This window comes from Heloderma suspectum, chromosome 4 (assembly GCF_057233095.1).
Source record: "Heloderma suspectum isolate Gila_16-S chromosome 4, 16-S_ref, whole genome shotgun sequence".
Taxonomy (NCBI): domain Eukaryota; kingdom Metazoa; phylum Chordata; class Lepidosauria; order Squamata; family Helodermatidae; genus Heloderma; species Heloderma suspectum.
The window spans coordinates 263,851,511-263,864,291 of record NC_139461.1 but is presented as its reverse complement, the minus strand read 5'-3'; the positions used below and the strand labels follow the sequence as shown (position 1 = coordinate 263,864,291).

The following is a 12,781-nucleotide window of genomic DNA, read 5'->3' as shown; positions in this document are numbered from 1 at the left end:
TTATTATTATTATTGATATTATTATTATTAATATACAGCCTTATTTGCTACAAAACTATCAAGGTGGTGCACAATTTAAAACAATAAAACCTTAATAAGTACGTTAAAAAAAACAGTAACACATTAAAACAATCACGCAGTTTAAAAGGTTAACTTTTTTTTAAAAGGTGTCTTTACACCCTTTCTAAGACCCAAGAGGGTGGGGGGCAATTTAAGCCGCAACCTTGGATTCTGAGGACCACGGCCCTTTAGGGTACACTGAGGTGCAGTGGAGGCTGCTGGCTCCAGTGTCAGTGAGGCTGTGAATCCACTCTGGGTTCAGCACCTTGGATAGCTCCTTTAGAGTTCTGACTAAAACCCAGAGTGGATTTACAGCCCCACTGACACCGGAGTCACCAGCCTCCACTGCTGAGGAGGCCTCAGGCGGCTCATGTGGGGAGTCATGAAAGGGCAGGGAAGCGAATGGTTAGTGACTTCAGTTCATTTCTATTGCATGCTTACTCCCAGGGAAAGGCACTTGTAGGACGATTTTCTGCCTCAGGCGCCAAAATAACTTGGCCCGTACTAGAGACCTTGGCTGTGGCGTGCGGGACAGGAGCGTTTGCTGCTTCTCTTCAGGCCGCAAAACGCCCGGGCTCCTGCTTGGCTCCCCCCGCGCCCGCTTCCAACTTGCTTCTCTCTGCCAGGGAGGGGCCGAGGAAAGGCCCGGAGGTGCAGCACGCGCCCTTGCTTGGGCCAGGAGGCCGCCTTTGGGACTCCCCCCGCCCCCCAGAGGCGCGGGCCGGGCCCGTCCGCGTCGCATGCAGCCGGATGTGAGAGGCATGTCAATTGAGAGCGGGAGAGCCGGCGCACGAGCGAGGGGGGCGCGCGGTGTGTTTGTACTACTGCAGAGGGAAGGCGGGAGGACCCGCCGCATCTGCCGCCTGGATGGGAGCCTTCCGAGGAGCCCAAGTTCTGCGGCGTCCAGGCTGGCGGTGAGCGCGAGGGGCAGCGCCCAGCCATTCCCGCCCGCCGCCCGGTAAGGCTGCAGCGCCGGCGCCTCGTGGCCTGGGGTGGACACCCCGCGAGAGGGACGGAGGGAGGGAATCCCCCAGCACACGGCGGGCGCCAGCACAAGCGCAGCAGACCGCCAGCGCGGTGCTCGCTCGCGCTCTCTGCGCCCGCCACGCCCGCGGCGCAAACCGGCTTGGAGAAAGTCCCGAGGGCGAGGCGAGGGGATTAACTACACGGGGTGGCTAATGGCGCGCGCCGCGCGCGCCCAGGAAATCCGGGGGGAGGGAAAGGGATACGGGCCGGCCTTGGCTCCGCGTCCCTGGGTGTGCGGCAGCCTCTGCGGCGAAAGTTTGCAGAGGGCGGCCCGCGCTGCAGAAGCTCTAGGCGCCTCCCCGGCAGGGCGAAGCAGCCCCGGGCATGCCTAGCAAGACGTCCTTGGGGAGAGAGCAGCTACGGCTGAGTTCGGAAAGCGGTTTGGGGGGGGGGGGGGGCTCAGCCCTGGGACAAAATGAAAACGAAGTGTGTCTCTGAGTACATGCAGAGTGCACGTTCCGTTCCACCACTGGTTATCTGCAATAAGAGACGGGGGCTTTATCAACGGCTCGAGCCACTCGGGAGCCTCTTTAGAAAAGAAGTGGTGTGGAGTTGAGGGTGGAAACTCCGCAGCACAAAGATCAAACAGACGGGATGGGGTGGGGGCAGTGGAGGCTGGTGGGTTCAGCACCTTGGGTAGCTCCATTAGAGTTCTGCCTGCTTCTGAGTAAAACCCAGAAAGGAAGCACAGCCCCACCGAAATCGGAGCCACCAGCCTCCACACAACAGCAAGGCAATTTTTTGTCTTTAATTGCATTTAACAACTTCACTGGTTTATTTCTAAAAGAGAAACGCTTTCTCTATGACTTTGAAGCCTTTACAATGGCTCTACCTGGTTGTTTGGCTGGGCAGTGTGTGTTGATACTCTGTACATGCTCAAATGCATTGTAAATGTTGGAGGATTTAAGCTCTGAGGCAGAAAGAACCAGGCAACCCTCTGAGAATTCCTGACCAGACTGGGTGGGTTGTTATCTGAGGAAGACTTGCTGCTACCTAAGTGGATCTTGAGGTGCTTTTCGGATTCAGTGTTGTACAAGAGCCCTGCGATCCCCAGTGGCCAAATTGTTTGAAAAAAGAATGGGGGCTCTCAAAGTCTTGGTTTGCTTGAAATAATGAGGCTTTTGGTTTGTTTTAATGGGATGTATTGGGTTCTCTCTGTGGGGAACTTTTCCTAGATGCCAGCCCTGATCCAGTACTAGCAGCACAGTTCTCTCCCCCCACCCCAGCAGTGGATGGGGGAAATCCTTGCTGCAGAGAAAAGGTAGCAGCCATGTTGCAGTAGACCAGCTTTGTATGTGTGTGTTTAAATACAGAAGTCATGTGCAGGAGAGATGCACACCAGTACTGGGGAGAGGGATTTTTTTTTAAGCCTAGCACTATTATTTTAAAAGATGGGAAGAAAGTTCACAAGAAAAACTAAATTTCTGCAGAGAAGAGGATGTCATCTTGCTTGATGTTTGCAAATATTTTATTGTCTCTCTTTTAAAAGCCTCTGCGAATATTCCCACATAGTGGGAATGCTACACATGGAAGGAGTCTCCCTCTGGAGAAGACAATGCATGTTAAAAGTAATCCATTTTGTAAAAGTGTACAAAATGTCATTGATAAGGGGTGGAAAAGGAGTTGTATGTCACCAGTGATGCTGTAGACACTAGCCAATAGGTGCCCATGAACAATTGTGGGATCACATTCCACACAGCAGTGTCATGACACTTTTGTGGAAAGCAGTTGGGAGAAAAGGAGGGTGAGAGAGAAATCTACATAAAGTTTTATCCTCATAGAAAATTAAACGTGAATCCCTTAATAAAGGGGAGTCCTGGGTCTGGAAGAATAGAAGGGTGCTGCTCTGTATTACAGCCAGTGCTGAGCCTGGATCTGCATCTTCCATTGAGCCTGTTAGTTATCCAAGAGATGCTCCATCTTGAGCAGTGGTGAGTTAAAGCTGAAGCTGCCAAACTACTGCTGTTAATCCAAAGCACTTGGGGATAAAGTACCCTGGAGGTGTTGCTGTTCATGAGAATGTGCCCTGAGTTTATGGTACACATCCTTTGCATAGAGATAAATTCCATTATAAGGGGCCGCGGTGGCTTAGTGGTTAAGACGCTGAATTGCAGACCGGAAGGTCGGCAGGACAGCAGTTTGAGACCTGAGTGCCGCGTGATGGAGTGAGCTCCCGTCTTCAGTCCCACCTCCTGCCAACCTAGCAATTCGAAAGCAAGAAATTGCAAGTAGATAAATAGGTACCGCCTCGGCGGGAAAGGTAACAGCGTTCCGTGCACCTCGGTGTTCAGTCATGCCGGCCACATGACCACGGAAGCGTCTTCGGACAGCGCTGGCTCTTCGGCTTAGAAACGGGGATGAGCACCGCACCCTAGAGTCGGACACGACTGGTTGGGGACACCTTTACCTTTTTATATTCCATTATAGCTCCCTGCACCAGTGGAAGCTCTGCCAATAGCATCTTTGCTCCAAGGGTCTTAAGGTGCTGCGTAAATGTTAACCAGTTGAGCCTTGCCAACATCTAATTCCCCATAGTCAAGAGAAAAGAACAATAAACACTGTCAAGTTCAGCAGTGTTTTGAAATTTATGGGTTTTGTAGCTGACCTGGTCACATTAGACCTAAAAATAATTCCTGATTTCAACCTTATTGAAATTAAGGTAGGATCAGAACAGGGCTTAGGCTGCTTGTTAGTCTGCAAGCTTTACTGAGTGACTAATATGAAAACTACAAATAGCTTTGATTGGCTTACTGTGGGAACAAATGGGTAGCAATTCTAACAGTAGGATGAGGTTAATTGCAACACAATCCTTTACAGAGATACCTTTACAGAGATATGTGTTCCAAAACCCCTTGACTTTAATGGGTTTGGGCATGCCTAACTCTGCATAAGATGGGACTTAATTTTGACTCCTACTTCATGGAATTGTGGGAGTTGCCATCCCAATACATCTGGAGGACGCCAGGTTGAGGAAGGCTGAGGTAGAGTGTTGAGTCATTGAGATAAATTCAAAAAGGTTAAAATGATCAACACTTCAGCCAAAGATATGTTGAAATGAAAAGATCTTCACAAGAGGGTGGAAAACCATCAAGGGGGGCCCTCTGTAGAGAGTTCCACAGCCTAGGTGTGACTACAGAGAAGGGATGTGGCGGGAGGAAAGCTTCTCTGGCAGATTTTAATGTGCTGGCCAGCTCATATGGAAGGGAGAGAGCTCCACTTTCCCTCATTGAATACAGCGGGGCTTGCTTTTGAGTAAATATGCAAACTGTATGAAACCAGTCTATTTCAGTGCTCCTGTTATTGCCTGGTTCGGCTAACTTCACCTCTTTTCATTTTTTGAAACGACATTTACCATCAGACAGCATGGAAAACTGGGAGGCTTTTTCAAATTAGCAGTTTCAGCAAGCAGAATTGGACAGATGTGGCTAAGAACTGTAATAAAACTCTCCAAAGTCTCATGCTTATTTATGGGAAATCTAAAGTTTTCGTCTATTCTCCTGACTCATGTACCCCTTAGTAATTCTCTTGTGACTCTTCTGGGTCTGTCTACAGCTTCAGCCTAATGTGATAGCTAATGCATAGAGTTAAGGAACTGTGAGCCTCAATACCTTGGGAAGGTTTCTTGACCTGAATGGCATGGTATAAATGTATTAAATGCATAAAATGAAATAAATGTGCCCTTGGTTCCATGGCTCATTGGCTGAATGACCTTGGGCAAGTCATTTGTGCCTTGTGCCCCTTCTACAAGATGAGGATACCCTGGCAACCTTCCCTACCAACCTAGTGTCCTCCAGATGGTTTGGATTACAGCTCTCATCATCTGTGACCATTGGCCATGCTGGCTAGGGCTTATGGGTATTGTAGTCCAAAATATCTAGCTTGGGGAAGGCTGGATAAAGCCTTTGTCCTGGGAGGTTGAGAGCTGGATTAATTAGGAAGTGCTCAAATATTCTGGAGTAGGGACTACTAGCAATTAAAAAAAAACCTTTCTGAAGGTCAGGAATGCTGGATATGGCCTCTGTTTACATAAGATATGTAAATGATATGGAGGGTCTCAGAAAACTGCATTAATGCAAGCTGTGCAGCTCACCAAAACATCTGTGGTCTGTGCATTTATTCATGAAGGTGAGATGAACCTGAACTAAGTTGTCTTAAGAGAAACAGGAGCTCAGAGCTGAGGGCACCCACTTGTGGTTGCTTTGGCTTCTAGCCTTTTCTCCTCTGTCCTTTCCAGACCAGAAAAAAAACCCTTCAAAATTAAGTGATGCTGATGCTAGTAATAAAACTCCCAATTTCTTTAGGAGGAAAGACAGCAAGTAGGATCATATAAAGCTGCCAGTGGATCAGTAGTTTTTATCTCATTCATGCCTGACTAAAGGGGAGTCCACTGAACCTCCCTCATGCATTGAAAGAATGTATTTTTTCATGGTTGCACAGACTAGCCTTGCCCGTTGCCTCTGATGTATGCTCCTGCCTCACCCTTGTACAGTGGATCCATGAAGGGGCCCTACACATGTCTGTGCACAGAGCTCCTCCACTCAAGGGGGTATCCTGAGCCAATTAAGATACCCCCTCATGTGGAGGGGTTCTGTGCACAGACATCTGTAAGCACATAGAGACCCTTCACAGAGCTTCTGAATGTATGTCTGACAGGAGGGTGGGCCTGTGCAATGTCCCCTTGTGGCCTTCTCTCATGTTGCTGCACTGCCTGAGAGGGGTTGAGTAACACCCCCCTCCCCTTAAGTAGAAATGTAGTTATGCTGTCTACACTAGGATCAGTGGTGTTGTGGTAAATTTTGAAGTGCAGGCTCTCATTGTGACAGTCTATATAGCTACGCCCTCACCCGCCCAGGAGAGTCCAAAATCCAGGCAGCTGTGTTGATCCATATCAACAAACCAGTTCTAGCAGTTTTCATTTCCACCAGGAGCTAGTCTTTGGTAAAGCTAATGGGTCTTAACTGCCCGTTCAAGACCAAGTTACCCCCAAATCAAATACCTTGTATTACAATAGGGAGCAATATATTGTTGCTTGGAATTCATTTCTCTGCAGCTCCTGTGAGGATTGCAGCTAAGCTCAGAGGGAACAGGGAAGTCTGAGTGGGGTGCCAGATAACGCCAGCATCCCTGCTATTAAAAAAAGTGCCAGGGCTGTGTCCCTGTGTGCTCTGGCTCCATTACACCAGTGATTAGGATGTATTTGCTAACATCAGTCATGAAGGGTACAGCTGAATGGACAGCTCCTCTGTACTAGAATTCTGCACGATGGGTCCTGAAAAGTAAACCAGAAGCAATTCATTGGGGCCCAAAGTGTTCTGAATCAGACTTCTCCTTTGGGGGCAACTCTGACTTGTATGCACGATTCACTTAACATATTGGTATAAAAACTATTCTGTGGATGTTCATAACGTTAACGCTCTGAAATGTTTGTAAAAGTCAGCATAAAATAATATTAGCAAAGCCTATAAAATTGGTCAGAGTGAGTAGTATAGAAGTTATAACATGAAAGAAACATTATGTAAGACTGAGTCTTACTTCATTTTAGGAACACCAGCACTATAATAGAACCAAATTTATAGCAAAATATATAACATTTAGCTTCATACACGCATCATAATTTAAACCAGGTGCTCTTTTTCATGCACACTGTTAGCAACTGAAACCTCATTCCTCGTAAAACTTGAATAGTCTTACTTACTTGTATTATTTTGAGAGATAAACTGTAATACTGAGTTTGTTAAAGCCATTCATACACTAGGTTTAGGTCGCATTTTACCTAACAATATACAGCTCAGATAGTCTTGTACGTTGTCTAATGCAGTGACTTATAAGACTGAACCCAGAGGATACATATATAGGGTGGAGAGCCAAAAAGTACATTGCCCTGTAGCACCAAATTAGGAGAGAGAACATTGGTGTTACTTTACATGGAGAAGAAAGAAAGCTTTTAAACAAAAGGAGGGGATTAACCCTATAGTTACAGCATGCTACTCTGTGAAAAAAAGAACTTCTTAACAGTGCAACTGTGTTCATGTCTACTCTGAAATATTTCCCACTGACTTCAGTGAAACCTATCCTGGGTAAGTGTGCTGAGTCTACAATCCTATTCACTCTGAGGCTGAAATCCTGTGCAGATCTATGTGGGAGTAAACCCAACTGAATACAATGGGACTGAAGTCTGAGTATAAGATTATACTGTAATTTAAGGGAAGGGAAAACTGTTGTCAACTTTTGAATATTAGAAGATGCAGGGCAGACCACATTGCACAATGCTGATAGCAAAGTAACTGGCAATGCTGGATGTGTAATAAAAAAGGACTACTGACTGAGGGCTGGTGCACTGCCTTCCTTTCTTTATAGGATACACCAGTTGTTGTTTCTGTTGCTAACACTTCCTCGTGTGCATTGAGCACAGCTAGAAGAACACATGCTTTTTGGGATATAAATGTCCAGTTCTCAGCATAGCTCAATGGCAGAGCACCTCATTTACATGCAGAAGTTCCTGTGTTCAACCCTGGCACCTTCACTTAAAGCAGGGGTACAGAACCTCCTTCAGCCCAAGGAAGGGCTGAATTTCGGAGAAGCTGGGGGTTGCATTCCAGTGGTGGGCTATGTGAAAGGCAAAAGGGGTGGAGCAAAAATACAACCCCGCCCCCAGCATTTTTACCTTAAAGCTCTTACTGCCATTAACTAAGACTTAGGAGAGAATGGAAGAAACTGTACAAAAGCCAGGAAACTATAAAATGATCAGTGGTTGGGGACAGGAGAAGAGGGCGTGGCCATTTGGGGAACTCCAGCGGGCCAGATTGGGACCCCAGGAAGGCCAGATTTGGCTCCCAGGCCTGAGATTATGCGCCCCTGACCTAAAGGGTCTCTCTCAGTAGCAGGCCTAGGAAAGACCACTGGCAGTTGGAATAGTGATTTGACTTGGCATAAGGCAACTATACACATCCATCTCTAATTAAAGGTTCTTATGTCGAAGGGCTGACCTTTACCTTATTACCTGGAGAACTGCTCTTTCCAGTACTGTTAACTCCAATTGACAGCAGCAGTTGGGTTTAACAGCACTTGACTAAATGTGTTTTTTTGGTCTGACTGGTATAAGACAGCTTAGAGCAGGGGAGGGCAGACTTCAGTCTTGCTAGATCTACTTTGCTTTTTAGTAGAATCCCAAGGTTCACCAGGGTTTCCATTGGGCAAGACTCCCACTTTCTGGAGGAAACTGCCTTTTCTCTAATGGCTTCCTTGACACTGCTTGCTAACCATGCTGGTGACCTCTTGGACTTGGCGCTACCCTTCCTGATCTGCAGTATACATTCTAGCTGAACTTCTATTATTGTGGTTTTGAGTAAGCCCCAAGCATTCTGGGGAGATTTGACCCTATTGACTTTTTCTTTCAACCTTTTTTTTTTAACCAGTTCCCTCATTTTAGAGAAGTTTACTCTTTTGAGGTCAAATAGGACTGTGTTGGACCTCCTTGACAATTTTCCAGTTGCATATAAATCAAAAGTTGCACTATGGTTACTGTTTCAGGTCGGTTCAAAAACTCTCACATCTCACACAAGGGCCTGGGCCTGGGCACCACTTAGGCTTACATCCAGTGTTGCCTCCCCTCTGGTTGCTTCTGTGACTAACCATCTTAGGGTACATCTTAGGGCTCCTGTTTCGGGAGTACAGTCATTTAGGGCATTGAGAAAGTTTACCTCTTCGTCGTCACTGGAACATGCATTTCCAGTGCATGTGAGGATAATTGTGACACTTTGTCCTTTGGAAGTTTTCTCCTTCTCTCATAAAACTAGAACTTAGGGTCATCCCATGAAGTTGAATGGTGGGAGATTCAGGACAGATAAAAGGAAGTACTTCTTCAAACAGTGTATATTTAAACCATGGAATTTGCTGCCACCAGATGTAGTGATAGCTATCAACTTGGATGTCTTTGAAAGGCATTAGACAAATTCATGGAGGATAAGGTTATCAATCGCTACTAGTCATGATGGCTATGTATTACCTCCAGTGTCAGAGGCAGTATGTCTCTATACAAGTTGCTGGAGAACATGAGCAGGTAGAAAGGGGTGCTGTTGTTGCACTCATGTCCTACTTGTGGACCTCCCTTAGGCAGCTGGTTGGCCATTGTATGAACAGAATACTGGACCAGATAGGACTCTGGTGTGGTTCAGCATGGCTCTGATTTTCTTATGGATGCTGCCCTGATTTCATTTTCCATCTCATCATCACCCTGAGTGTTCTAGCCTGGGACATGGTAGCATGTCCTCAGCACTAAATTACTTTTGGGACCTGTTACTGTCACGCACAAAGATTCTGTGAAGGATTGTGCCCGTTTGAGGTTTATAGTTTGTTTGACACTATGCCCTCCTTGACATTCAGAGTGACATCACACCAGTATGCCCTACTGTGTCTTTCCTACAGATTTTGTATCAAGATAACTGTATTCCACTGGTTCTCTCCATTCCACCAGTCTTCTGTTAGGCTCACTATATCTATATACTTCTTTAAAACAAAATACTCCGATTCTCTCATCTTGGCTCAGAGGTGTCTAGCATTAGCGTAGAAACACCTATACATGGTATCCCTCTCCAGACGTCTCTGGCATATACATTTTCCCCTGTGGTCCTTTGGCCTCTTTGACTGGCCATCATGTTTCACCATATGCTCATGACCTATTTCCACCCTGTCTCCATTTGGAGCCTGTCATTTTTGTACAGGCCAGGCTTGTGCTGAGTGTTCCCCAGTGTCTAATGAATCTAAATCCCTCCTCCCTACACTGAGACACCTCAGTTTCATCTGACTAGCTGGCCTTGCACATAGAACAGGTAGCATTTCAGAGAAAGCTTTCTTGGAGGTGCTGGCTTTCAGCTTCTTACCTAGCAACCTAAATTTGGCTTCCAGGACCTCATGTTCCAGGCCATTTCCTCACATGATTGGTGCCAATGTGCACCACGACAGCTGACTCCAGCCCAGACCGATCTTCCAGGCTATCTAGATGATGTGTGACATCGGTAACCTTTGCACCAGGGAAGCAATTCATCATGCGGTCTATGCAAGCCTCCCACATAAGGGTGTCCAGCGTGGGGAAATCTGGCCCTCTTGGGGCTTGATGGATTTCCTCCAAACCCCTGGCTCAGCTTGCATTAGCGAGCCAAGCCACGGAGCATGGGAGGGAGAAGGAGAGGCTCGCACACAGCAAGCCCACTGGGAGCAAATGGCTCCTTCTCCCTCCCGGGACTCCTGCCACCACTGCCTGATATCACCATGCACAAACCCCTTGTGCCCTCCTTGCCGATGTTGGCAAAGAGAGCACAAGGGGTTTGCGCATGGCGGTAAGGACCGCTGCTGTAACCCACCACCTGCCATTGCTGGCACCCCTACCACCATGCGCAAACCCCTCGCACTCTCCTTGCCAGTGTCAGCATTGGCAAGGAGAGCATGAGGAGTTTGCGCATGGCAGTGCAAGCAGTGGAAATCCACGAGCTGGCCTGACTCACAGAGTTCAAATTGGGACAGCTTGCAGACAAGTGAGCTGGAGTCTGGGGGGCTGAACCGCCAAATGTTCAGTGGACTTGACCCCCCAGATGGATTCCTCTGCCATCCCTACTCCCAGGCCATGCTGGCAAATCCTCAGCATGAGAGGATTTTTTTCGTCCCCCAAAGAATGCATTCCTTTCATTTCCCTCTTCATTGGAGCAATGCGCTGCTTCCCTGAGATCCTCATTCTCCATGACTGCAGAGGAGCCGTAACCCTGGGATTGGGATGCTGCTGTCACTTTCCTAAAGGTCTCATCCATAAGCCTCTCTACCTTTCTCAGCTTCTCCAGGTCAGCAACCTTGGCTTCAAGGGAACAAACATGTTGGCTGAGAGACAGGAGCTCATTGCACTGAGCACTCTGCCCTGACTTGTGTCCAGGAAGCAGATAGGCATAGAGGTGACACTCCTTGCAGTCACTCCCATGCTCCAATTCATCAGGTTAGTGGGAGATGCAAACTTGGGAATAACTGCACAAATCAGCCTCCCCTAACCTGGTGCCCTCCAGATACATTTGGCCATGCTGGCTGGGGATTATGGCAGTTGCCATCCAACCCATCTGGAGGGCACCAGAGTGGGGAAGGTTGGCATACACTAGAGATTCTAGTATAAAATTCTAGACTGCTGTTCTAGATGGCTGCTATTGCTGTTTTTGCTGCTGCTGTTAGTTTTATTGTTGGCTTTTGTTGTTACTTTTATCACTATTGTGTTTATGTTTTTATCACTTCTAATATCTTAACTGTTTTTATGTACGTTATTGCTGTGAGCCGCTTTGGGAGGGCTTCTGCCCTGAAAGGCAGCCAAGAATTTTAAATAAATAAATAAATAAATAAATAAATAAATAAATAAATAAAAAGATAGAACTGAAATTGCTTTGATGAATCACTGGATTGCAAGAAACGATGTGCATGCATATGGCACTTCCAGTTCTTGCCACCATGGGGCAAAGTGAAATGCAATGGGGCAGAAAGAAATGGCTGCCCATCACCTGGAAGCCCAAAGAGCCTGAGTCACTTCTGCATCAGCTTTTTTTTTTTTTTCTTCCTCAGAACATGTGAAACAGATCTTTGGTCTTGGACCATTGTTTGCTGGCTAGCATGTTTTGTCTCTATTTGTGTATGAATGACTTACCCTCCTTCTAGACTGGATCACTTGTTTACAGATGGAAGTAATATAAACTGAAAGATCTGTGACTTTCCCCAGATAAATGATTTGCTGACTTGGGAGGAAAGGACCTTGTCTGGAGAGCTTCAAGGACTAGCCATAAATTCATGACTTGGAAGTGATATTATAGTTGTACAGTAATGCGGTTATTTTTATGGCAGAGTCGACACTTGCTTTGTTTATAACCACCTGAATATAAAATCAGATCATTCCTTTTGCGAATTCAAAGACAGTTTTAATTTTTCCTCCCCTGTTTATTCAAAGAATGTAGCCTTACAGCTACAATCCACTCTGGATTTAAGCTGCGTTTAGGCTGATACCTACTTATCTGGGAGTAAGCTGCATTGAATTCAGTGGGACTTACTTCTGAGTAGATATGTATATTTTTTATTTTTTTTATTAAATTTATTAATTGCCCATCTGGCCAGTCACCCAGCCACTCTGAGTGATGTACAACAATAAAAACAGTTTACACGATAAAATTCAACATTAAAAACATCACATTTCTAAAATTACCCTAGCATATAGCATATAGGGTATAGCATCGTCTTGTTTGAATGTGATGCTAACTGTATTGCTGTCAAGGTAAGTTCTATTAAATCAATGGGGCTTGGCTCCAAGTAAATGTGTTCAAAGATGCTGTTGCCATTGACTGAACCAGCACACCAGAAAAAGGAATATAATACATCACCTCACTCCAGTTAGAAAGGTAGCATGCCCTTTTCTCCAACCACCATGTAACTCAGGCAACACCTGCTTGGTGTATAACCTTTGGAATCTGGGTCAGGTGTTGCAGAGGGTAATGGTCTCTTAAGCTCCAAGTGATTTTGGAGGAAATGGATTACCTAGATCCATCCCAGCCTGAGTTCCACACACTGGGTTTGGGACAGAAACAGCCTTCTTACACTGGGCATTGGATGGTGGGACTACAGCCTCTTGGTCCTACTTGATCTCTTAGGAACATTTGTTACCATCAGCCATGGTATCCTCCTG

General features: G+C 46.4%; 1 protein-coding gene across 5 annotated transcripts in view; it reads left to right on the top strand.

Moving 5' to 3' along the window:
* Nucleotides 1-382: 382 nt before the first annotated feature.
* LOC146348622 (synaptotagmin-2-like) overlaps nt 383-12,781 on the top strand; it is a 100,007-nt gene continuing 87,608 nt past the window's right edge. For 3 of the 5 annotated variants that reach the window (XR_014789935.1, XR_014789934.1, XM_084848358.1), the window contains exon 1: nt 809-1,018. The gene's annotated coding sequence lies outside the window, so the exon portion shown is untranslated. Of the gene's footprint in view, nt 466-808; nt 1,019-12,781 lie in introns of those variants that run through there. The other 2 variants (XR_014789936.1, XM_084848359.1) reach the window with 1 other exon arrangement.